Consider the following 23072-nt stretch of genomic DNA (forward strand, 5'->3'; position numbering starts at 1 on the left):
AGGACTTTCGTTTGTACCTACCGTCAGAACGAACTTTTTAGAACTACAATCGAACCTTCTAAAATTCGTTAGAAGAATTCGGTTAAAACAATTTTTTGCTGACAAATCTGACTCCAGAACGGATCAAATCTCCCCTTTCCGGTTGCCGTCCACCTTCAATCCCCCTTCTAACCAAATGACACCAGAAATACTGGCTTTCGAAAGGCTAGTTATGAAGGAAGTTATGGACCTCAAAGATACACCTCGGTTCATTCCTTACAACCTTCCTTTAACAGAAAAAGAAGCTCTCAACTCCCTCCAAAACAACTGTGAAATCGTCATCAAACCCGCTGACAAGGGCGGTGGCATTGTCGTCCTAAGTAACATCCAATACGACCAAGAGATTGAACGTCAACTTACCAACACTGAACACTACCACATCCTTTCTAAAGACCCTTTGATTGACATTAGACAAAAGATTCTTTCAATCACTACTACAGCTAAGGATCGCAATATCATAACCAAAAAGGAATTTGAATACCTGAACAACCCACACCCAAGGACACCAGTCCTATACGTCCTCCCGAAAATACACAAGGACACCAGGAATCCTCCTGGACGCCCCATCGTGTCTGGATGCGGCTCTATACTGGAACCCCTTGGAAAATACTTAGACTTTATCATCAAAGAGTTCGTACCTGTCACCGACACTTACATACGTGATACAATGGACCTCATTAATATCATAGAAGACCAAACCTTTGATCCAAACACCCAGTTGTTGGCTAGTATGGACATCGAGTCCCTTTACACCAACATCCCCCACCGTAAAGGACTCGAGGTCATTAAAAATCTCCTACTTTCCAGACCCCAGCCTACCAAGATCCCGACTGATTTTATCATGGACCTTCTACGTGTTACTCTGCAGAATAATTACTTCATGTATAAAAACAGCTACTACTTACAAGTGAAAGGAGTATCTATGGGCGCTTGCTTCGCCCCTAACTTTGCTATTCTATTTGTTCACGACATGGAGAAATCTTTGATCCTTAACTCCATCAATCCGTACCGGCCCCAAATCCATCTGTGGCACCGGTACATAGATGACATTCTACTGATTTGGAATGGACCATCCGACACTCTTCTACCCTTTGTTGACTGGCTTAATACTGCACAGGAACACTTAAAATTCACCAGCGAATGGAAATCCAATGACCTACCATTCCTTGACGTCACCATTCATGCAGAAGACGGCGTCCTGGGTACATCACTCTTCCGAAAACCGACGTAACGTAACACATTGTTACATTACTCAAGTTACCATCCAAGAGGCCTACGTGACGGCCTACCCTATGGCCAGTTCTTACGGATTCGCCGAAACTGTAAATGGCGAAAAGACTATTTCAGGGAGGCAGACATATTGGTCACCAAGCTAATCAATAGAGGCTACCCGCGACGCTTGGTTACAAAAGCAAAGAAACGGGCTTGGTACAATCACCGTGAAGATCTACTGGTGCCAAACAACAACAAAAAGACAATGACTAGAATCCCTTTTGTCTCAGTCTATAGCCCTGACAGCAACAAAATCGCTAAAATAATCAAGAAAAATTGGCCTATCCTACGTTCCGAAGAACAATTTCAGGAACCACCCTTATTTTCATATCAAAGGGGCAACAACATTGCCAACCATCTGGTACGTGCTATTACCTGGCCTACCACATCAACGGAAAGGCACACTATCACTGCCGCCTGGGGTTTGAATCCAGTGATCGGACATTTTAAATGTCAATCCTGTAGTGTTTGTGAGCTGACTGCCAACACTAAAGAATTCACGTACAATGGACATACCCACCAACTCACCCACCACTCTAACTGCAAAACCCAAAATGTCATCTATGCCATCCGTTGTCCTTGCGACCTCATCTACATTGGCCAAACAACTCAAATGGTCAAACAACGGATAATTCAACATAAGAGCAGGATTAATTGTAAAGTCCTGACAGCTCCCCTGGTCACACATTTCTTGGAGAAGTCACATGCTGATACAGATCTGAGATGGATGGTTATTGAGAAACCCACATTACCCATCAGAGGGGGCAACATGGCCACCCTTCTGAATAGAGCAGAATGTAAGTGGATTTCACGGGTTGACTCTGTCAATCATGGTCTGAACACTTTTGATGAGTTGAATAACACCATTACTGTCTAAAGTTTGTTCCCCTTTAGCCACCTAGAGATCTTGATGTATATAACCCCCGGGTTCAGACCACACTGCCCTACTGGACAATTATTTCATAATTCTAAAATTTGTTCCCCCTAAACCACCTATAGATCTGGATGTACATAACCCCCCGGTTTCAGACCACACTGCCCCATTGGGCAATAATTTCATGTAACCATATCCATTCATGTGCCTTTAAGTACGGGCAGGCTTACATGGTACCCTGTCTGTGTCTTTGAACCCCAACACGTGCTATGTACCTTCTGACTGTGGATCTTAATTTGTATAATTATGGTGTCCTCCTTTCTATAATATAATGTAAGATCTAGCTCGAATAGATTGATATCTATACAGCTACTTTTGGCCAATAATGTATCCACCCGTTTACTTTAACTAACTGAAATGATGCACGTTTCGAAACTAAATGCCATTCTTTTCCTTGACTGTTTTAATCTCTCGCGATCTGCCATGATTGTTGTTCAATTGACCCCATCACCTCCTGGATGTGCCTGTTGCCCTAGCAACCGTGGGCTTAGCTATTGACCGAGCCCGTCCCCGTTTCGAGTAAACTTCTTCCTGTTTGTCCTCGTTGCCTTGGCAACTAGCCGACACACCCACAGCCCCGCCTCCCCTCCCGATCTCTCGGCGCGCCTACCCCGCCCCCCTGCTTTGTGTCTTATTACCCAGGCTGCCGCCATCGAGCCGCACGTAGCTCCTGCATTCACTGCGAGCGACATCAAACTCTGAGGGCCCTAATCGCCCTCCACCGCCCTGATTCATACAGGTATGCCATAGATACGCTCACACTGTGCGATCTTGTTGTTATCCTGCCTGTTTCTCCCTTCCTGCCATTACCAGTCTCCCTTAACCCCTTCCCTCTTTCCCCTCTGGACAGGTGCCGCCCGTCCCCGCTGACCTGATTCTACCAAACCAACTATCAGGTAACTCTCGGTACCTAGACGGGACGCCCCCACCCCGTGCGCCCGATCCCTAATCCTCCCTTTTATTCACTTCCCTGCAGCCGCGGACCCCTGAGGAACTGCTTGGAACCTAGCCACCCACGCGCCTCCGCTTGGGTGACTATGTAAGTTTCCACAAATTTTCTCCTTGCGCTCAACCCCCAATCACCACCCCCTTCCTAACTTCCCTCACAGCCCTCCTCGCTTCGCGCCGCCTCCCACTCCCCGGACACCCCTGTATATTTAATATCTAGTCACCAGTCACACGACCCTGCTTTAACTATAATCGCACACCCCCCCTTGATAACCTCACTAACCAGCGCCCGAATAAAATCTAGTCGCGCCCTCACCCGCACGCCCCTGTCAACCTGATCAGTTGTGCACCCCCTAGGCACCCCGCACCTCCCAGCATCGCGCTTCCCTTCTTGCCCGCCCACTTACTCGCCCTTCTCTCCCCCTACAGCACTGGTTTCATCGACAACCCTGTCCTGATGACGATCCCGACTCACGGGGATCGAAACGCCGTCGACCTCACAGCCTAAATTCATGGCGCATATTACGTTTTGTACTCCTGTAAAAATTCATCTATTCATGTTCTAAGTGATTACAACTTGATCCTCTGGAGCCATTACTGTTTTATATTTTGTCACTATGCGCCGACCACGCTGTTCACCTTAGCACTTGCACTATCACTATCACCTACTGTATATATCACTTTTCACCAAGTGCCGCCGGGTTGTCACATGATTTGTTCTGTACAGTGCTGTTCAACTGTATTACCATGTGAAAGACCCCTCTTCTCTCAATTGGTGAATAACACCCCTTCTCAAAAAACCTTAGAGACTCCTTGTTGTTTATTCATGTAATGCGTATTGCATACATTTTTTAAATTGTCTTTTAAATGATACCTGTTGGGAATTGTTCTTGGTTACATGTGGGAAGATACGGCAGGAGTTTCCTGATCATTTTTATTGTAAAGTATGATGCAGAGACTATTGTACTTGTGTTGGAATTTTTTATTAAAACGTTTTTAGATGACAATACAAAACCACTTACATGTGCAAGCATAGAATAAAATAAGGTATTGATAAATGAAGCATAATACAAGTAAAAAAAAATATATAGTTATAAATAACATGTAATAAATGTGAATAATCAAAAATAGCAAATATTCAATGAACTATAAAGCAGGAATAAAAAGAGAAAATAAAAGAAAAGAGAAAGGAAAACCCCAGAGTAACAAGAGAAAGGAGAAAAGGAGGCGAAACCAAGACATATGAGAAGAGTTGAAGAACAGAAAAAAAACAAAAAACAGGAGGAGTGAACTAAGGAGGGATAACAGACGTTGGAGAGGAAAGAATAGAGACAGAGTCATCATCCACCGTGATGTCTAGGAATAGGGACCATGTTTGAAGAAAAACAGAAGCCTGATCTTGCAAGTAATAAATTACACTTTCATAAGAGGCTGTTTGTACCATAGCCACCAGCCACTCTTCCTGGGAAGGAGGTAAGGAAGACTTCCAATGGCGTAAAATACAAATTTTGGCAGTAGCCAAAGCAGTATGAAGAAGACGGGTCTGTGGTTTAGACAATTTCGGAAGACCTTGAAAATCATGCAAAATAATATTTGCAGAAGTAAAGGGTAATGGTAGTGACATAACAGAAGCCAAAGTCTTTCTTATAAAAAGCCAGAATGCTCTAGTACAGGGGCATTCACAAATAATGTGCGTGATATCACAACCAGAAGCAGCACTTCTCCAGTATTAGGGGTGTCTTTCATAGATTCACATGCTTGAATATTCCCCGTCGTCGAAGTGGGAGTCCCACGGTACATAGAATAGCAGTAATATATGTATACATAAGTAAAATTATTATAATTATACAATACATATACATATAAAATATATATATATATAAAATGCAATAAACTCAAAAGTACCATAGAACTGAATAGGCCCATAGAAAGCCTAAGGGAGAAACTAAACTTTGTAACATATCCATGTCATTATGTCTTGGTCCATATTCCAGCCAATCAGGCTGCAGTTCCCTCTAGAACCTTCTCCTCAGAAGCTCAAGACCTCATATTTTCTACCGCACGTCGTGTGAAGGGAGTCTCCCTGAGCTCTGCTCAGTTTTTCTTCTTCTACTACCTGTTATATCTTCAAAATGTCTTCAAATAAGAAATCTTTGTTCAAAGCCTGCCCTTCTTGTGGCAAACTGCGTCTTTTCCATGAGGATCCTCACAGTAAATGCATTTACTGTCTCTACCCAGACCACGAGGTTAAGAACTGTAAGTACTGTCGCACTTTTCCTCCCAAGACTCTGAGAGATAGAGAGGCCTGTCTCCTTCTGTGGCTACAGAAGTTGAAGCCTTCAGAGTCTGTGGTGTCTGATGTGGAAATTTTTTCTTCAAGTGTTTCCAAGTCCTCTCAGAAGCGTGGGTCTGAAATTGAGCTTCCATCTCCTTTTCTTAAGAAAAGCAGACTATTGGAATCCTCCAGGACTGTTTCCCCACAGGATTTGCTTCAGGGCACGTCTACGGGACCTAGTTCTCTGACGTCTGCGCCCAAAGCCATGCCTTCCACGAACAAATATGGCATAGGCTCGTCGACGGGCTCGTCGACGCGCCCGTCGACGTGTTCAACGACAACAAAGTCTGTCACCTCTACGTCGACAACGACCTGTTCTATTTCATCCTCTGCCGCGTCGACGACGATCACCTCGTCGACGGCAGCCCAGGAAACGAGACCCGTGACGTCCATTATTAAGATCTCGTCGACGAGTGTCAAGTCAGTACCGTCGACGAAGAAATCATCGTCGACGCTTCCCTCGTCGACGCGAACACCGTTGATGGTCCCGACGTCGACGCGAATATCGACGTCGAAGACCAAGTCATCTAAGAGGAGCTCGTCAACGGCGCCCCCGTCGACGGCGCCCCCGTCGACGGCCGTAACATCAGCGTCGACGACTCCGTCGACGGCTATCTCGTCGACGGGATCTTCGTCGACGACGGTTAAAATTCCGATTTCGTCGACGGCTCCGTCGACGGATAAGACATCTTCGTCGACGATGGGAAAATCTTCAATTTCAACTCCTCAGGTTGGTCAGCCTACTCTTGCTGTTGCTTCGACGGGCTCGTCGACGTCTCGTCCTCCGACCTCAGCTACCATTTATACAGTGGTTACTGCTTCTTCCTTGAAGACGGTTCCTCTCATTCAACTAAGTCCTACAAGGAGTGGTACCCGTCTTCCAGATAAATTATTTCAATCCGGTGGAGAGGACTCCGACCATGAATCTGAGGTGGAACAACTGTTTGCACAGGCATCAAGTCCATCTGATTTGAACATTAAGTGCCAGGAGTACAGTGATGAGGGTGACGAAGAGGAATACGTCGAAGGTGGGAATGATTTATTTCCTGTTGATGAAGCAAAGACTGTAACTTCAGAACCAGTTACACAAATTCCTTTCTCTTTAGTCAAAAATTTGCAACACATGCTTGATGACTATAACCGCAGGTTCCCTCTATCTACACCTGCCTCCCCGGCATTACCTCCTCCTCCCCAGCCTCAACTACCAGCTCCACAAACACCTGCTACGGCTCCACCCGCGTCTCCGGGAGGAACTCGTCCTGACACTGACAATGAGGATCCCGCTCCTCAAGACACTGATGACGACGATGACGTCGATATGAATGAGTGGGACAATTACAGAGCACAAACACCTTCCACTCCGCCCACTCCACCTCTTGCATCTCCTCCAGTGGACATTGCAAACTTCCATAATTTAATGGTCCGAGCTGCGAAACGCTTTCATCTCACTGTAGAGAAACAGCAACATGAGAGTGAATGCTTCCTGTATGATTTTAAGGACATTTCACAAAGACAATCACACACAATTCCAATTATTGACTTTATTTGGGCGGAGGGCCTTAAACTTATGGAACGTCCTAATTCAGTACCTGCAGTCTTACCCAGATTGGACAAGAAATACAAAGCTCCAGCGTCCGCTCCAGCCTGCTTGGTATCCCAACCAAAAGCAGACTCAGTTATTACACAGGTGGCACAAAAAAGATCTCGTAATCCGGCAACACCGCTCACATCTCCTCCTGATCAGGAAGGCCGCAAGCTGGATTCTATTGGGAAAAAGTTTACAACAATGGCAGCCACAACTGTCAGAGCGGCTAATACTTTAGCTATTCTGGGCAGTTACGACCGCCAGATGTGGTCCGAGATTGCCGCATTGCTTCCTCAGATGTCTGAGACCATCCGTGCAGAAGCACAGGCCATTATCCAGAAGGGAGAGGTCATCTCGTCTGAAATTATCGAATGAGCCCTCGATATTTCATCCACGGGCTTTCACCAATTAGCTGGAGCTGCAGTCCTGAGACGTCAAGGCTGGTAAAAATCTACGACTTTTCGCCCAGAAGTCCAAGCGAAGGTCCTTGATTTGCCGTACGATGGAGAATCTTTGTTTGGCAAACATGTGGACGATGCTCTTGAAGCGATCAAAAAGGACACTGACACTGCAAGGTCCTTGGCTACTCTCCAATATAAGAAGCGGCCCTTTCAGGGAGCACGAGGTAGAGGTGGAGGCTCCTCTACTTTTCGTGGCTCAGGCCAGTATCGCTCATACAATACCTACAGCGATAACCGGCAGAGAGGTTCATACCAAGACCAAAATCGTCAGTCTTCCTCCAGACCATACCAGAGGAAAACAAATTATAGAGGTGGTGCAAACATAAAAAAACAGTGACAATTTCAGTTCCTTTCGTCTGCCGACTGCGCATCTTGGAGGTCGCATCTCAAAATTCTTTTGCAAATGGTCCGAAATCACCTCCGACCAATGGGTCCTGGACGTTGTCTCCAAAGGCCATACCCTGGAGTACACAAAATTTCCTCCCACTCGTCCACCTTCGGGGCCACCCTCTCCCCACCTCAAAGAACTTTTGGCCCAGGTGAAATTAATGATCCAGAAAGGAGCCATCGAGATAGTGCCGCTAGGTCAACGCGGCAAGGGATTCTATTCCCGCTTTTTCATAGTAAAGAAAAAGTCGGGAGAATGGCGTCCGATTTTGGATTTGCGGGCCCTAAACAAATTCATCCTTTCCAAAACTTTTCAAATGTTAACTCTGCTCCAAATCCTAAATTACCTCAATCCAGGGGAATTCTTCTCAACAATAGACCTCCAGGACACATACTTCCATGTGCCAATTCACCCCAGACACAGGAAGTATCTGCGCTTCACAGTCGGACACCTGCATTTCCAATTCAAGGTCCTACCATTCGGCCTCCGTTCAGCACCGAGGGTCTTTACCAAGATCATGGCCCCGGTAGCTGCCTTTCTACGCCTACAAGGCATACAATTCTATCCATACCTGGACGACTGTCTCATAAAAGCTCAGAATCTTCAACTGGCAATCCAGCATACACAGTCTTGCCTCTCCCTGTTTCAAAACTTGGGTCTTTCCATCAATTGTCAGAAGTCACACTTTCGCCCATCTCAGCGGTGAGATTTTCTAGGAGCCTTGCTAGATTCTCATCTGGGAATGGTCTTTGTCTCCCAGGAACGACAAGACCGTATGCTCAAGTTGGTACGATCACTCCAGTCAAAACTGTACGTTTCAGTCCGGATGTTGAAATCATTCCTCGGCATGGCCTCTTCTGCAATACAGTTGATCCCTCACTGCAGACTACATATGAGGGTCATCCAAGAAGAGTTGGACAAGCAGTGGAAACAGATCTCAGGATCTTTCAACGACAGGATCCTTCTCACGCCCCGCATCTTACGGGCTCTGGAGTGGTGGGCTCATCCTCCAAACATCTCAAAGGGTCGGTCTTTTCAAGACACTACTCCAACTCTAACGCTTACGACCGATGCATCCCTGGAGGGTTGGGGTGCACATATCGAAGGCCTATCAGTACAGGGAAAATGGACAGCGGTCCAGCGCACTTGGCACATAAACCGCCTGGAGCTTCTGGCGATCTTCCTTGCCCTAAAGTCTTTTCAAAGGATTGTTCAAGGTCAATCTCTGCTGGTGAGGACAAACAACACCGCCAGCATGCATTACCTGAACAAACAGGGCGACTCCAGGTCCCTTTTGCTTTCCCAACAAGCACAGGAGATCTGGAACTGGGTGATTTGTCATCAAATTCATCTCACAGCCATCCATGTGCCGGGTGTTTCCAATGTTCTGGCAGATTCACTCAGCAGATCGTTCTCGGACAATCACGAGTGGGAACTCAATCAACCAACTCTCGAGTTCATCTTCCGCCAGTGGGGCCAGCCGCAAATGGATCTTTTTGCGATTATCACCAACAGGAAATGCCAACGCTTTGCAAGTCTTCATCCCCACAGAGAGTCGAGCGGAAATGCATTTTCGATCAGCTGGTTGAACGCATTCAGCTACGCTTTTCCTCCGCTTCCTCTGATTCCACGCCTACTACACAGAATGAGGCTTCAACCCTGCCACATCATCCTGATTGCACCCAAATGGCCGCGGCGCCCATGGTTCTCGGATCTGCTCTTGTTCTCCCAGAACGAGCCAATTCCGCTTCATCCACTGCCTCACCTCCTCACAATGCAGCAGGGGCAGATTTGCCATCCGGATCCGGCATATCTCCAACTCCATGCCTGGAACCTCAACACCATGAATTCGCGCGTCTAGCCATCGACGATGACTGTAGGGAGGTGCTGGCGCACGCCCGTGCCCCTTCCACCATTAAAACCTATCAGTTGAAGTGGAAGCGTTTCTGTGTCTGGTGTCACACCAAAGCCTTGGATCCGATGACCGCCAAACCTGAACAAATCCTGCCTTTCTTCCTATCCCTTGCAAAGTCAGGACTTTCCCACTCCACTCTGAAAGTCTTTTTGGTGGCTCTCTCCCGCTTCCGCCATGATGGTTCGACTTCACTGTATTCATCTAGAATCATCCAACAATTTTTCAAAGGTCTCTTCCGTATGTTTCCACCCATTCGGCGTCCTCCGCCTGCTTGGCGCCTGAATCTGGTTTTGTCTCAGCTCCTCCTACCTCCTTTTGAACCCATCCACTCAGCAAGCTTAAAATTCCTCACGTGGAAAGTTGCCCTATTACTCGCCTTGACATCATCTAGGCGTGTCAGTGACATTCAGGCATTCACGATTCAGCCTCCTTTTCTTCAGTTTTCAAAAGACACTGTTACATTACGTACTAATCCAACATTTATTCCGAAAGTTCCCAGTGATTTCCATCTCAACGAACCAATCATTTTGAGGACTTTCTTTCCTAATCCACAAACTCCTGTAATCCTTCATTACATTCCCTGGATGTGAAACGTTGCCTTAAATTTTACATTCAGCGCACTGCATCCATCAGGAAATCTGATCAACTGTTCGTGGCCTACGGCCCGATCTGCAAAGGACAACCTGTTACCAAACAAACTATTACTAGGTGGATTTCCTCCACCATTACTTTTTGTCATCAACGGGCTGGCAAGCCTCTTCCAGCTTCAGTACGTGCTCATTCCACTAGAGCTGTGTCGGCCTCTACTGCCCTCTTTGCGGGGGTACCTCTACGGCACATTTGCAGGGCTGCTACGTGGTCGAGCAGCCATACTTTTACGAAGCACTACTGCCTGCAGTCGACAGATGCCGCTGATGCAGCAGTCGGACAAGCGGTGCTGCGGAATCTTTTCCAGTAAAGGTGAGCCTCTGTTGCTACCCGCCTCCAGTCATAAAGGTTTTTCCTATTATATATATATATATATATATATTCAAACCAGACAAAAGTCGCTTGTGATTCCTGCCGCTTTCAATGGCGGGCCTCGGACGGGATAGCGAGTCCCTGCATATACAGCCAAACACTCTCCTCCATGCAAGAAAGAAGTCCGGGCCACTTAAGAGTTTGCACAGCGTCTTTAATAAAGAAGGCTTTCTCGTGAACAAGCAGGCTTACCTGCGAAACGCGTAGAGAGAAAGCCTTCTTTATTAAAGACGCTGTGCAAACTCTTAAGTGGCCCGGACATCTTTCTTGCATGGAGGAGAGTGTTTGGCTGTATATATATATATATATATATATATATATATATATATATATAATTATATATTTATTATATGTTACATTTTACTGTTAGCTTTATGACTTATTTGGTGTTTACTGCTTTCTACTCTTATTCAAGCATGTGAATCTATGAAAGACACCCCTAATACTGGAGAAGAACATAAGTTACTTACCTGTAAACTGTGGTTCTCCAGTATTGGTGTCTTTCATAGATTCATATGCGACCCTCCCATCCTCCCCTCAGAGGCTCTCTTCTCCTCAGGCACTTTTTGGTTACTCTGTGCTACGAAAATCTGAGGTCTTAAGCTTCTGAGGAGAAGGTTCTAGAGGGAACTGCAGCCTGATTGGCTGGAATATGGACCAAGACATAATGACATAGATATGTTACAAAGTTTAGTTTCTCCCTTAGGCTTTCTATGGGCCTATTCAGTTCTATGGTACTTTTGAGTTTATTGCATTTTATATATATATATATATTTTATATGTATATGTATTGTATAATTATAATAATTTTACTTATGTATACATATATTACTGCTATTTTATGTACCGTGGGACTCCCACTTCGACGACGGGGAATATTCAAGCATGTGAATCTATGAAAGACACCAATACTGGAGAACCACAGTTTACAGGTAAGTAACTTATGTTCATCTCCAACACAAAGAATGTGTTACCAATTTAGCATGATGCAGTTTAGATGGAGACCAGTGCCATACATGGATGATTTTGAAAATGCAAAATTTGAGACGGGCCTCTCTGACACCTTTATGTAAACCTTCCTGAATTTGATCCCATTGAGTATTAGAATATGTAACTGATAGGCGAGATTGCCATCCTGATTGAAGAGCTGTTGAAAGGGGTTGCGAAAAAAGAGGATGCAGGAAAGTCTTATAAAGACCGGAAGTCACACCGTTAAAATTTCCCCACAAATGCAAATAAGACAAAATAGGGGATGCGGTCAACAGTTCAGGTGGAGAATCTAAGGGCCAGATGTAGGAGCCCTAATACCGGTCGGAAACGGCCGATTTTGGCCGTTTCCGACCGGTATTAGGGTTTTCAGATGTAGGGCATGCATTTACAGAATCGGTATTTTACCGAATCTGTATTTACCGATTCGGCAAAATTACCGAATCGGTAAATACAGACTCGGTAAAATACCGATTCTGTAAATGCAGATGTAGCTGGCACATGTCAGAGTGCCACAGGGCTTTAAGAATCGGTATTTTACCACCCAATCCAATTGGGTGGTAAAATACCGATTCCAGGTGTGCATGCACATGTGTGCATGCACACCTAGCCATGTGACAGACAGACAAGCCCTTAGGGCATGTCTGTGTGCCACATGGCAAACATGCCCGTCTTTGGGGTGCTAGAGGGTGTCAAAGTGACACCCCCTGCACCCTTGCTAAAATCGGTATTTACCGATACTGTAATTACAGAATCGGTATTGCCCATTGATTCTTATGGGCTTCAAGGCCCATAGGAATCAATGGGCAATACCGAATCGGTATTTACAGAATCGGTAAATACCGAATCTTAACGATTCGGTATTTACAGATTCTGTAATACCTACATCTCCCCCCTTCATATTTACCGACTCTTAAATACCGAATCGGTAAAATTCGGTATTTAAGAGTTGGTAAATATGAATTACCTACATCTGGCCCTAAATGTTTTGTGATGGCCTGTTGAAGATGAATATATTGGCGGGATTGTGTGGATGGTAAATGAAATTCCTCACTAAGTTGGGAAAAAGATTTAAAGTTGTCATTATGAAATAGTTGGTGCAGAGAGTGAACACCAGCTTTCTGCCATAGAGGCCAGGATAACATGCGACCACGAACCCGAATAGCCGAGTTGAACCATAAAGGAGCTTTGATGCAAAGCCGCGGATTAGATTTAAGTAAACAATGACTTCTTTGCCAAGATTTATGCATAGCAGATAAGATTGGGTTTTTAGGATCGTAAGGACTGGAACCCTTGCCATATAAAAGGGACACACCAAGACCGGAAGTTAATAAGTGACGTTCAAGTGGGACCCATTGAGGTATGTCTTTAGACTTAGGCAAAAAGAAGGAAAGTTGTGAAAGATGAAGGGCGAGTAAGTAATGCTCGATAGAGGGAAGACCCAAGCCCCCGTATAATTGGTGAGATTTTAATTTGGCCAAGGTAAGACGCGGTTTAGCCGTACCCCATATAAAAAGTTTAATTTTGGAGTCAATAGACCGAAGAATAGTTAGAGGAATGTTTAGAGGGAGCATACCTAGAACATAAAGAAATCGCGGTAGGGTAACCATCTTCACCGCCTGAACCCGCCCCCAGAGAGATAAGCCGAGGACTTGCCATTTATCGAAATCCCTTTGCATTTGAGCAATCAACGGTGTTAAATTATCCACAACTATGTTATCCAATCCCCTGTTAATCAATATCCCCAAATATTTAAGTCGGGATGATTGCCAATGAAATGGGAAACCAGAAATTGCAGCTTTTGTAGTACCAATGGACATGGGCAATGCTTCACTCTTATCCCAGTTTATCTTATAACCGGAAAAAGAAGAGAAATCATTGATGATGCGAAGGACAGCAGGAAGAGAGCGACTATTGTATTTGCCTGATGTACAAATGATAGTTTATTGTCAAAAATCACTCCTAAATTCCTGATTTTGTTAACTGGAGTGGGTGGAGTTCCGAGATAGTGTGGCCACCAAATGGGGGACCATATTGGAGTGAGTTTGCCAAAAACCATAACCTCGATTTTGTCCGAGTTTAGCTTTAAGCAATTTTCGTTCATCCATTGCTGATAGCAAGCATTCCCTGTTGGAAGTTGTTGGCTACTTCTATTCCATTGTTGTTAATTGCCAGGACGAGCTATGTGTCGTCAGCATAGGATGTTACTGCTAGACGATGAGCTTTGATGATCCTCGCCAAGTCCGCTACATAGATGTTAAAAAGCGTTGGATTTAGCGAGGATCCCTGGGGGACACCACAGGGGAGAGCAAATGGGCAAGACGAATAACTGCCCATGGCCACGGATTGTTCCCGGTTGATCAGAAAGGAAGAGAGAAGGGAGATGGCACTCTTAGATATTCCAGTTTCTGTGACATGGTTGATCAAGGTGGTGTGATCAACCGTGTCAAAGGCCGCGGAGAGGTCGAGCAATATAAGCACCGCAGCACCTCCTCCATCCAAAATCATTCTGATTTCGTCGGATGCTTTAATCAAGGCAGTCTCTGTGCCATGACTCTTTCTGAATCTGAACTGTGAGTCGTCGAGGCAGTTGTTAAGGTCTATGAATTCAGAAATCTGGATGTTCATAATTTATTCTACAATTTTTGCTGAAAAAGGGAGACATGCTATTGGTCTGTAGCTAGTGACACTGGAGGGATCTAGTGTGACTTTTTTGAGGCGTGGTTTAATTACCGTTTTATTCCATATCGATGGAAAAACACCTGATGTGAACATAGCGTTGAAAATGTCTGTGAGTGTGTGGCTGATAATATCTGGAGCTAGTTTGAATATTGAAGGAGGACAAGGATTGTCTGGGGATCCCGAGTTAATGGTCATCATGAGTTTGCAAACTAGTTCCGGCGAAACCTGGTCAAAATATTGAAAAGTGGGTTTATTTTTGATGTCCATAGTAAGGCTGGTGGAATCAGGAAGTGTTTTTGAATTAGTGACAGAAGTGGTGTATTTGTTAAATTTGGAATAGATATTGCAAACTTTATCTTGAAAATAAGTAGCTAGACCGTTACACATAGATTGAGAAGCCTCTCTTGTGGTGGGTTTATCTTGTCCCGTTAGATGTGTGACAACCTGGTATAGTTGTTTAACTGAGTCCTGTGCTGACTCGATTTGATTGTTGTAGTATGTACTTTTTTGACAAATGATCATTTGTTTATATTTACTTAATTTTTCTTTGTAGCGGATTTTTTCATCAGGATCATAGTTTTTACGCCACTTACGTTCCTGCCGTCTGCAGCTTTGTTTCTCTAGCCTAAGGCTCTCATTGAACCAGGGGGCTGAATTGGATATTCTATTTGTAGATCTTTTTTTGGTAGGAACTATGGGCCAGATGTAGGTGTCTAAATACCGATCGGAAACGGCCGAAAATACCGATTTTCGACCGTTTCCGACCGGTATTTGGACATTGGTATGTAGGGCTTTGAAAAACATACAGATTCGGTAATTTTACCGAATCGGTAATTTTACAGATTCGGTAAAATTACCGATCGGTAAAATTACCAAATCTGTATTTTCTTATGTAGGTAGCACTTTAAACAGTGCTACAGGGCCTTTAGAATTCGTTATTTACCATGGAATACTATTCCATGGTAAATAACGAATTCCAGTGTACATGCACATCTGTGCATGTACACCTGTGCCATGTGGCACACAGACATGCCCTAAGGGCATGTCTGTGTGTCACATGGCACACAAGCCAGGAACAGGGGTGCAACAGGGTGTCAAAGTGACACCCTGTCACCCTTGCAAATTCGGTAATTTTACCGATTCTGTAATTACAGAATCGGTATTTCCCATTGATTCCTATGGGCTTCAAAGCCCATAGGAATCAATGGGCAATACCGATTCGGTATTTACAGAATCGGTAAATACCAAATCCTAACGATTCGGTATTTACAGATTCTGAAATACCTACATCTCCCCCCTTCATATTTACCACTTCTTAAATACCGAATCGGTAAAATTCGGTATTTAAGAAGTGGTAAATAAGAATTACCTACATCGGGCCCTAGGGGCCAGATGTAGGTAATTTTATTTTACCACTTCTTAAATACCGAATCATACCGACTCGGACGGAAATTCAGCCTCCAAATCAGATCCGCGAATGCCGAACCCGATTTGGTGCCCTTCCAACCGAGATCGGAATTGGCCCCCTAGTGTTGAAGTACTTCCTGAGTCAGCATATTCTTATGAGAACCAGAGCTTTCTTTGTATGGAATTGTTGCTTGAAATATGTCATTAATTTTAAGGCTATCCTGAAAGCGTAGCATCAAGCTAACCTGTCTAATATGTATTGTCCAGTAGCAAATGTACACCTGGGAAGGCTCTCCTCACTTTAGAATGGTTCTTCTGAGCATTTTCAAACCATTCTAATGCCCGTGTAGGCCCAGAATAACGTAACCATCATAGACTGTGTTATCCTTTATCAAATGAAAGCGGAATTGCTGTAAACAAAAATGTTAGAATGGACATTTCCACAATATGAATTTTTCTTATTTTTGTTATTACACAGTGCAAGCTTCAGGTTGATCGCCTATGGAAATTTCCAAAAATTATAGTCTTTCATCTGCTCCAACTGAGGTGTAATATAGATATCCAATTATTTAAAACATAAATTTGGGAATGTATTATTCCAGCACATGAATTGGGTTTTTTATATTAATGGCGGGAACCTCTTCAATAAGTTTCTTACGAGGCTTGATGATTTAGATGTGTATATTACAATACAGCCAACATGGATTGTTATCTTTTTGCAGCAGCTATTGGAGTAGAATGGGGTATAAATGTTGCCAAATATGGTGACAACTTATAAATCAAACACTGCTGAGGAATCGGGGCACCGCTGTCGTGTTTCCTTTGGAATAAGCATTTTATCAATATATGTTTCATTTTCTAATACTCTTGCATAGAAATGAGAGGACAGGTCTTGAAAAATAAATCAAAAGGTTTCAGTACCTGCAACAAGACTATTCAGTTCACCTTATCAAAACCTTGAAGGCAAGGATTGTCATAAATGGGAAGCAAACTTATTTTCCTAAACTAATGTCAATTGCCCCTTTCAAATCCTGTACAAGGTTTGCCATGGTATACCACCAATATATTGCAAGCGTTATTTCTCATGACAAAAATATTGCCTCTACTACATCAACCTAACTACTACAACACAAGGTACATAGATGTGTAAGTAAGAATAGTAAGTAGATACTGATCATGATTATGGAGAAGTAGGTGAAGTAGTGATGCTATATTATTGTGGGTTGATGTTCTCATTAAAGTACCATACAATCTTCATCATTATGGCGACCAGGCCTATAACTTTTCTGATACACAATAATCAAGGCAGGAAGCAGATGATTTCATATGGCCGAAACATTAAAGACTTTAGTAAAAGAGGTTAATGCCTGTAACCTACTGGGTTTAAGAGTTCACTAAATAGAATAAGCAGTGCCCAATAAAATCTGTTGTTTATAAAAAAAAATGTAAAAAAGGAATAAGGAGTGCTGCTCTGTCCCCTCGGGTTGCCATCAAATAGTCACCAAAAGTGGTGGTTCCTTTGTTCGAGGGAATAATATCTCCTAAATCTCAGCTGTCAGACTGTTTAGATCTTTGGCTTTATGCTTCTATGAAGAGTTAATAACTTAGGGCCCAATTACGATGTCGGCTCACCCGGCACAATAATGGAATGCGGGACCGTCCGCAAGAGGTGCAGCGGTCCCGCACCTGAAATTAGGATGCCACCGAGACAAACCTTATTCCCAGCATTGTGGCGGGCGGTGCTCACAGCCCCACCCGCCACAATGCTGGGAATGCATGTCGTGCATTTGCATGCATAACGTGACAGGCACCGCGTGGTGCCTGCCACCTTGTGCATGCAAATGCATGGGGTACCATAGGTACCCCCCATGTGCACCCCCCAACATGGTGGGAGACCACTACGGGCCCCCGAAGGCAAAGACCACAAGCCTTTGCCGCCATGGAAAGGCACATCTCCGCAAGCATCATAATATGGATGGTGGTATCTTGCAGACACTGCCACCATATTAACCTTGTTTTCCGCTGGTCTTTCCGTCCACCGCTGACCCCCCAGTCATCTTAATATGGCGGGGGGATCGCCCCCGCAGGGCCGGTGGTGACAACCGCCGACATGGCGGGGGCGATCCGCCCGCCATCCTAATGTGCCCCTTAATTATTTTCTTGTTCCCTAATGATGGCTAATTACATACATCACCTGCGCAGGTGATATTGTTGGTAAATCTAAACCTGAATTCCAGATATGGGGGTGCCCTGTCCCGGCTCTTGAGAATGCTGCTTGAAGCTTAATTCAATACTTTTCTTTCAGATCTTTAATGACATTCAGTAGCTGGGATTTAAATACTTCAGATATTCTCTAAAAGTAATAGTTTCTCACTTGCACTTAACTCCTTTTCCAACTGGTACCACTCCTGCTTTCTAATCCTAGTGAGTCTCCAAAAAAGTTCAATGCATCATCACTTTCTGAGTCCTGGAGAATATGGAGGGGAGGGCTTCTAAACTTTATTCTCTATAAAAAAAATAGAATGAGCCAGAGTTAACTTTGAGCTCACCTTGAACTGTTTTGTTTAGTGGGATCTGTTGATCAGTATATCAGGTTCTATCGTTTATTGTAGGTAACAGTGGGCCCGATTCACAGAAATAACTTAGGACAAAATCCTAAACTTACTACTTTTGGTATTCACAGAAGGCATTTAGAAGTAGTAAAGTTAGGATTTTGTCTTAAGTTTGACTTAAGCCAGACTTCAGACAGACTTAAGACAGTCTTAAGACAAACTTAAGACAAACTTAGGACAGAATTAAGACAGACTTAAGACCGACTTAAGACAGACTTAAGACAAAATCCTAACTTTACTACTACTAAATGCCTTCTGTGAATACCAAAAGTAGTAAGTTTAGGATTCTGTCTTAAGTTAGTTCTGTGAATCGGGCCCAGAGACTTCTAAGCTAAGTGCTGAACGATAAGACAAATGTCTCTGAAAATACTTACAGTTTGAAACATGGACCTTTAACAAAGACTTAATAAAACATAGATCAATACAGAAGTTTGCCCATGTTTCCATGAAAAGTATGAGAAACATTTAGTTATGGAGTTAAATCTCCAAATACATAAGGGGTTTAGATTTTGCATAACCCCAAAATTTCAGAAACTTCTCTGTCCTAGGTTATCCCAGATACTCGTCCAGTGTAGAGGGCCTCAGAAGCTCATCTATTATATAGACCCAAGGAGGTCCCCGATTCCAGAGAAATTACAAACCTAAATGACCCGTTCTATAGAATATCCAAGTCGCTATCATTCGGGAAGATACCAGAAACTTCCCATGGATGGGGCCACACACTCTCTCTCATTTCAGAGACAATAGGAACTCCCTTCTTAAAGGAAACAATAATGTGTCCATTCTAGAGTGTAACGCTTTCCTAAAACATCTGAAAGCACGCAGCCCGTAGGAGGCATAACCTCTAGGAGCGCAAAGGGCCCAAAAAATTCCCCCAGTCCAAGGAATCCAGATACCCATTTTAGCCTCCTCCTGACCTTCTCCTTTGTAATGAACCCATCACAGTATCTTTTTAAAATATGCCAGGACCCCAGAAACACTTCCAATCTATGGAGACACTTTTACATTTTAAAGAACCCTAAGAACTATCCCTTCTGGAGGATCTCAGAAATTCTCCCATTGAAGATGCTCCAGAAACTCCAACTTCCAGAAGACCAAAAAATACTTACTGCTCTAAAGGACCACAAAATGCCCCCATTCCAAAGAGAAATTCTCCCAATCTGAACCAACCAAAGTTGTCTAAAGGCCACAAATTACAGTCTATTTTGAATGGCATCCAAGACCCGGTCCGTCTTCAGTTAGCGAAAAACAATCCAAGCTGTTGGTTCCCCAATAGTACCTCTTAGTCTTCAAATCATTATGGACTTCCCAGTTCTTGGAAGGTGGATGAAGTTTAGAACTGAAGAACTGAAGTCTAAGTTTAGACCTCAGGTCTAAAACTAGACTTCAGGTTTAAAGTTAGACTTTAGGTCTTTACTTAGGGCCTGGTTATGAGTTTGGCGGTGTGGGAGCTGGGCAGCACGCCACTGCCTCGCTCCCACCTCGCCAAACTCCACTGCCAAATGCCTGTCGGATTACAAGTTCTAATCCGGACAGGCGATCCTGTAGCGACTGGCCCACGGCACTGCCTTTCAAAGGCTCATAGGAGAGCCTAAGAAAGGCAGTGCCATGGGACTTCCACAGTGCATTCCAGCACGGCATGGACAGTAAAGTCCATGCCGTGCAGGAACTGGGGGTGCAGAAAGAAGGGGGGACCCCCCAGAATGCACCCTGTGCACTGAGGCACTAGCCTCCTTTGTTTCCTCACCACCACCCTTGAAAAGGTGGGCAGTGACGAAACACAAATTATAATGCTTGGCGGTGCAGCAGCTTCACCGCCTGTATATTGTAACTTCAGAACGCTGCAAGACTGCCAGGGATTTCGAATCCCTGGCGGTAGCCGCTGTCCCATGGCGATCCGACAGGCAAAGTCATAATACGGCGGTCGGACCTCTGGTGAGTGTGGTTACTGCACTGCCACCGTGGGTTTGATGGTCCATTGGGACGCCAAACTCATAATCCTGCCCTTAGACTTTAGGTATAAACTTAGAATTCAGTTCTAAAGTTAGACTATAGGTCTAAATTTAGAATGTAGGTCTAAACTTAGGGCCTTATTTCAACTTTGACGGTCTTCGGCTGGGACCACCACAGTCCCAGGAAGATCGCCAAGGCTGTGGTGAGCACGCCTGCAGGAGGATGTATGACGTTATAACGCATACTTTTACTCCGCAGACCATTACAACGCGACTTTTACTCCGCATACCGTTACAACGCATAGCGCCTTGGGGCGCTGGATAGTGGTAAGTATAATTTACTATTCTAACTCCAGTCCCCGTGGACCCTAGGGAAGGTGTTGGATAGTAAATTATACTTATTCCCTATCCTAGAGCGCCCCCCAGCGCAATGCGTTGTAATGGTATGCGGAGTAATGGTCGCGTTGTAATGGGTCTGCGGAGTAAAAGATCCGTTGTAACGGGTGTATACCCTGCAGGATTATGACTTTAATCCAGGGTAGGCGGGCGGTGCTGCTGCAGTATGTTAAGCTCATAGGAGAGCCTAACAAGCATACCACCGCCGTGAGAGACCATGCACCCCCAGGTCCGAATTGACCGGAAGCCGTATTAGGGCCCCAGGCCACCCAACCACCCTTTTCATGGCAGGGTCCCAGCCATGAAAAGGGAAGTGGATATGCAGGAGGAATATGCCCGGCGCGGTGCAGGCATTGGCACCACCTGTATATTCAGGCCATTGTTAGACCACCGCCGCAGTGGAATCCTTGATTCCGGCAGAGGTAGCGGTCTTGTGGCAGTCCCAGCGCAACACTTGTACTAGGGCAGATGGGTGGTTGTGGTTGGACCACCACAGCAAGTACGGCAGTTCCAGGACCACCATACTCATAATAACGCCCTTAGACTTTAGGTCTAAACTTAGACTTCAGGTCGAAGTTTACCTTTGTAAATCGGGCCCTTCGATTGTGACCCTTCAAATTCCTACCATTTGTGGTACTCGGAGGGTAACCTCTACCTGTACTGCACCCTGAAGCTTATATTCTTGAGAATTCATAGACTTCAACCAATCATTCCCTAATACCAGTTCTTGACACCTCTTGTAAAATAGATTACCTATAAGACACCACCATTCCCTTAACCCTAGATGCTTCTGCCAGATACACCGATGGAACCCATTTTGGCAATCCTAAAATATGCCTTTTCATTGTAGGTCTCTGCCATTGTAATGAGGTTTGCTGGAATGCCCGGACAATCAGTAGGACCTATTATTGGGTGCAGAGAACTCCTCCTACCTGTAAAACCCTTGTAGTTCTTGGGGTTTCTCTGATCTATCCCCTCAGTCTGCTTCTATCAATTCTTAAAGGTTGCCCAATGACCCCCACTAACTGTACTACACTTAGATTCTCTCATGTCGGACACTTGGTCAGGTTTTCAGTGTGTCTGTGCTATCTAGTCACGTAGTCAGTCCTCTGAAATACTATACAGAATATTACCATTCCCGGGGACTCATTGGTGTATCAACTTACTATATGAGACAACATTGTTGGCTTCTTTGGGATAGGACTCAATATTGTGGCCCTAAAATACCCCTTTTATCTATAGGCCAATCGAATTCTCCTGTTCTTAAGCACTCCTTTCAGATACCCAGATAAACTATTAGACCGGTTATTGGCATGCCAGAGCGCCTATGAATTCAATTTTAATCGCATCACTTTGAGTTTCCCATTCTGGTGGACTCCTTAGAGATATACAGTCAATCTAAGGAATCAATTTTGACGCCCCTACCAATTCCTTCTCATACTGTAGAAGCCTCCAAGACCCTACTATTGTTTTGCTCTTTCAAGTTACCAAAATAGCCACTGAGCCTTTCCCAGTCTTGATAACCCTCAAAATCCCAACACGCCTTGGTAGACCCTGGTATAAGTCTCCTCTTTGCATGCTTCTGATCTTCCATCCCCGTAATCTCCACTTACTGTCTTCTATCTCTTTGCCTTTCTCCCTCTCGCGGGCGCCGGCTCACCGGCATTTGTGCACCTGCACAATGTTGTGGCACTGCTTACACTTGACAGAGCAGCACCAGCGAAAGGTGCAACTGCAGCGCTCCACCACCTCAGTCTCAGCTGTGTGGAAGCCCCGACCACAGCACATCAGTTCGCATCCATCCGTGGCGGGTGAAGTGCGGTTGCAGCGGCGGCCTGTTGTGCCTGGTACCCCATTTTTAGGATCCTGGTGGCAAAAGTCTGGACTGGGTGACACGTAGATCAAATCCTGCATGGTGTAGGGCTTGAAGTGGGCACTCTTGGGTACTAGAAGCTTTCGGGTAGCCACCTTCTGCTGCTGGACCTCCGTTGCACCCTCAAATTTCTCCTTCAGTACGTTGCCAACCTTGCGGAAAGGGGGCATGACCTTCCAGCATGTGCGCACTTCGCAAGATCCTGAGACACCGTGGCATTTGCACTCTACCTTCATGTTGGATAAGATGGCCTGCAACAAGAAGAG

The 23072-nt window shown here is 44.8% G+C and overlaps 1 protein-coding gene and 1 pseudogene across 1 annotated transcript in view; one reads left to right on the forward strand and one right to left on the reverse strand.

Annotated features, from left to right (window-relative positions):
• The window catches only part of LOC144768939 (uncharacterized), a 707478-nt gene that overhangs the window by 375309 nt on the left and 309097 nt on the right, over positions 1-23072 (forward strand). The window lies entirely within an intron of this gene.
• On the reverse strand, positions 22590-22976 carry LOC144768937 (protein Wnt-4 pseudogene; annotated as a pseudogene).

Source organism: Lissotriton helveticus, chromosome 7 (assembly GCF_964261635.1).
Source record: "Lissotriton helveticus chromosome 7, aLisHel1.1, whole genome shotgun sequence".
In the NCBI taxonomy this organism is placed as follows: Eukaryota; Metazoa; Chordata; class Amphibia; order Caudata; family Salamandridae; genus Lissotriton; species Lissotriton helveticus.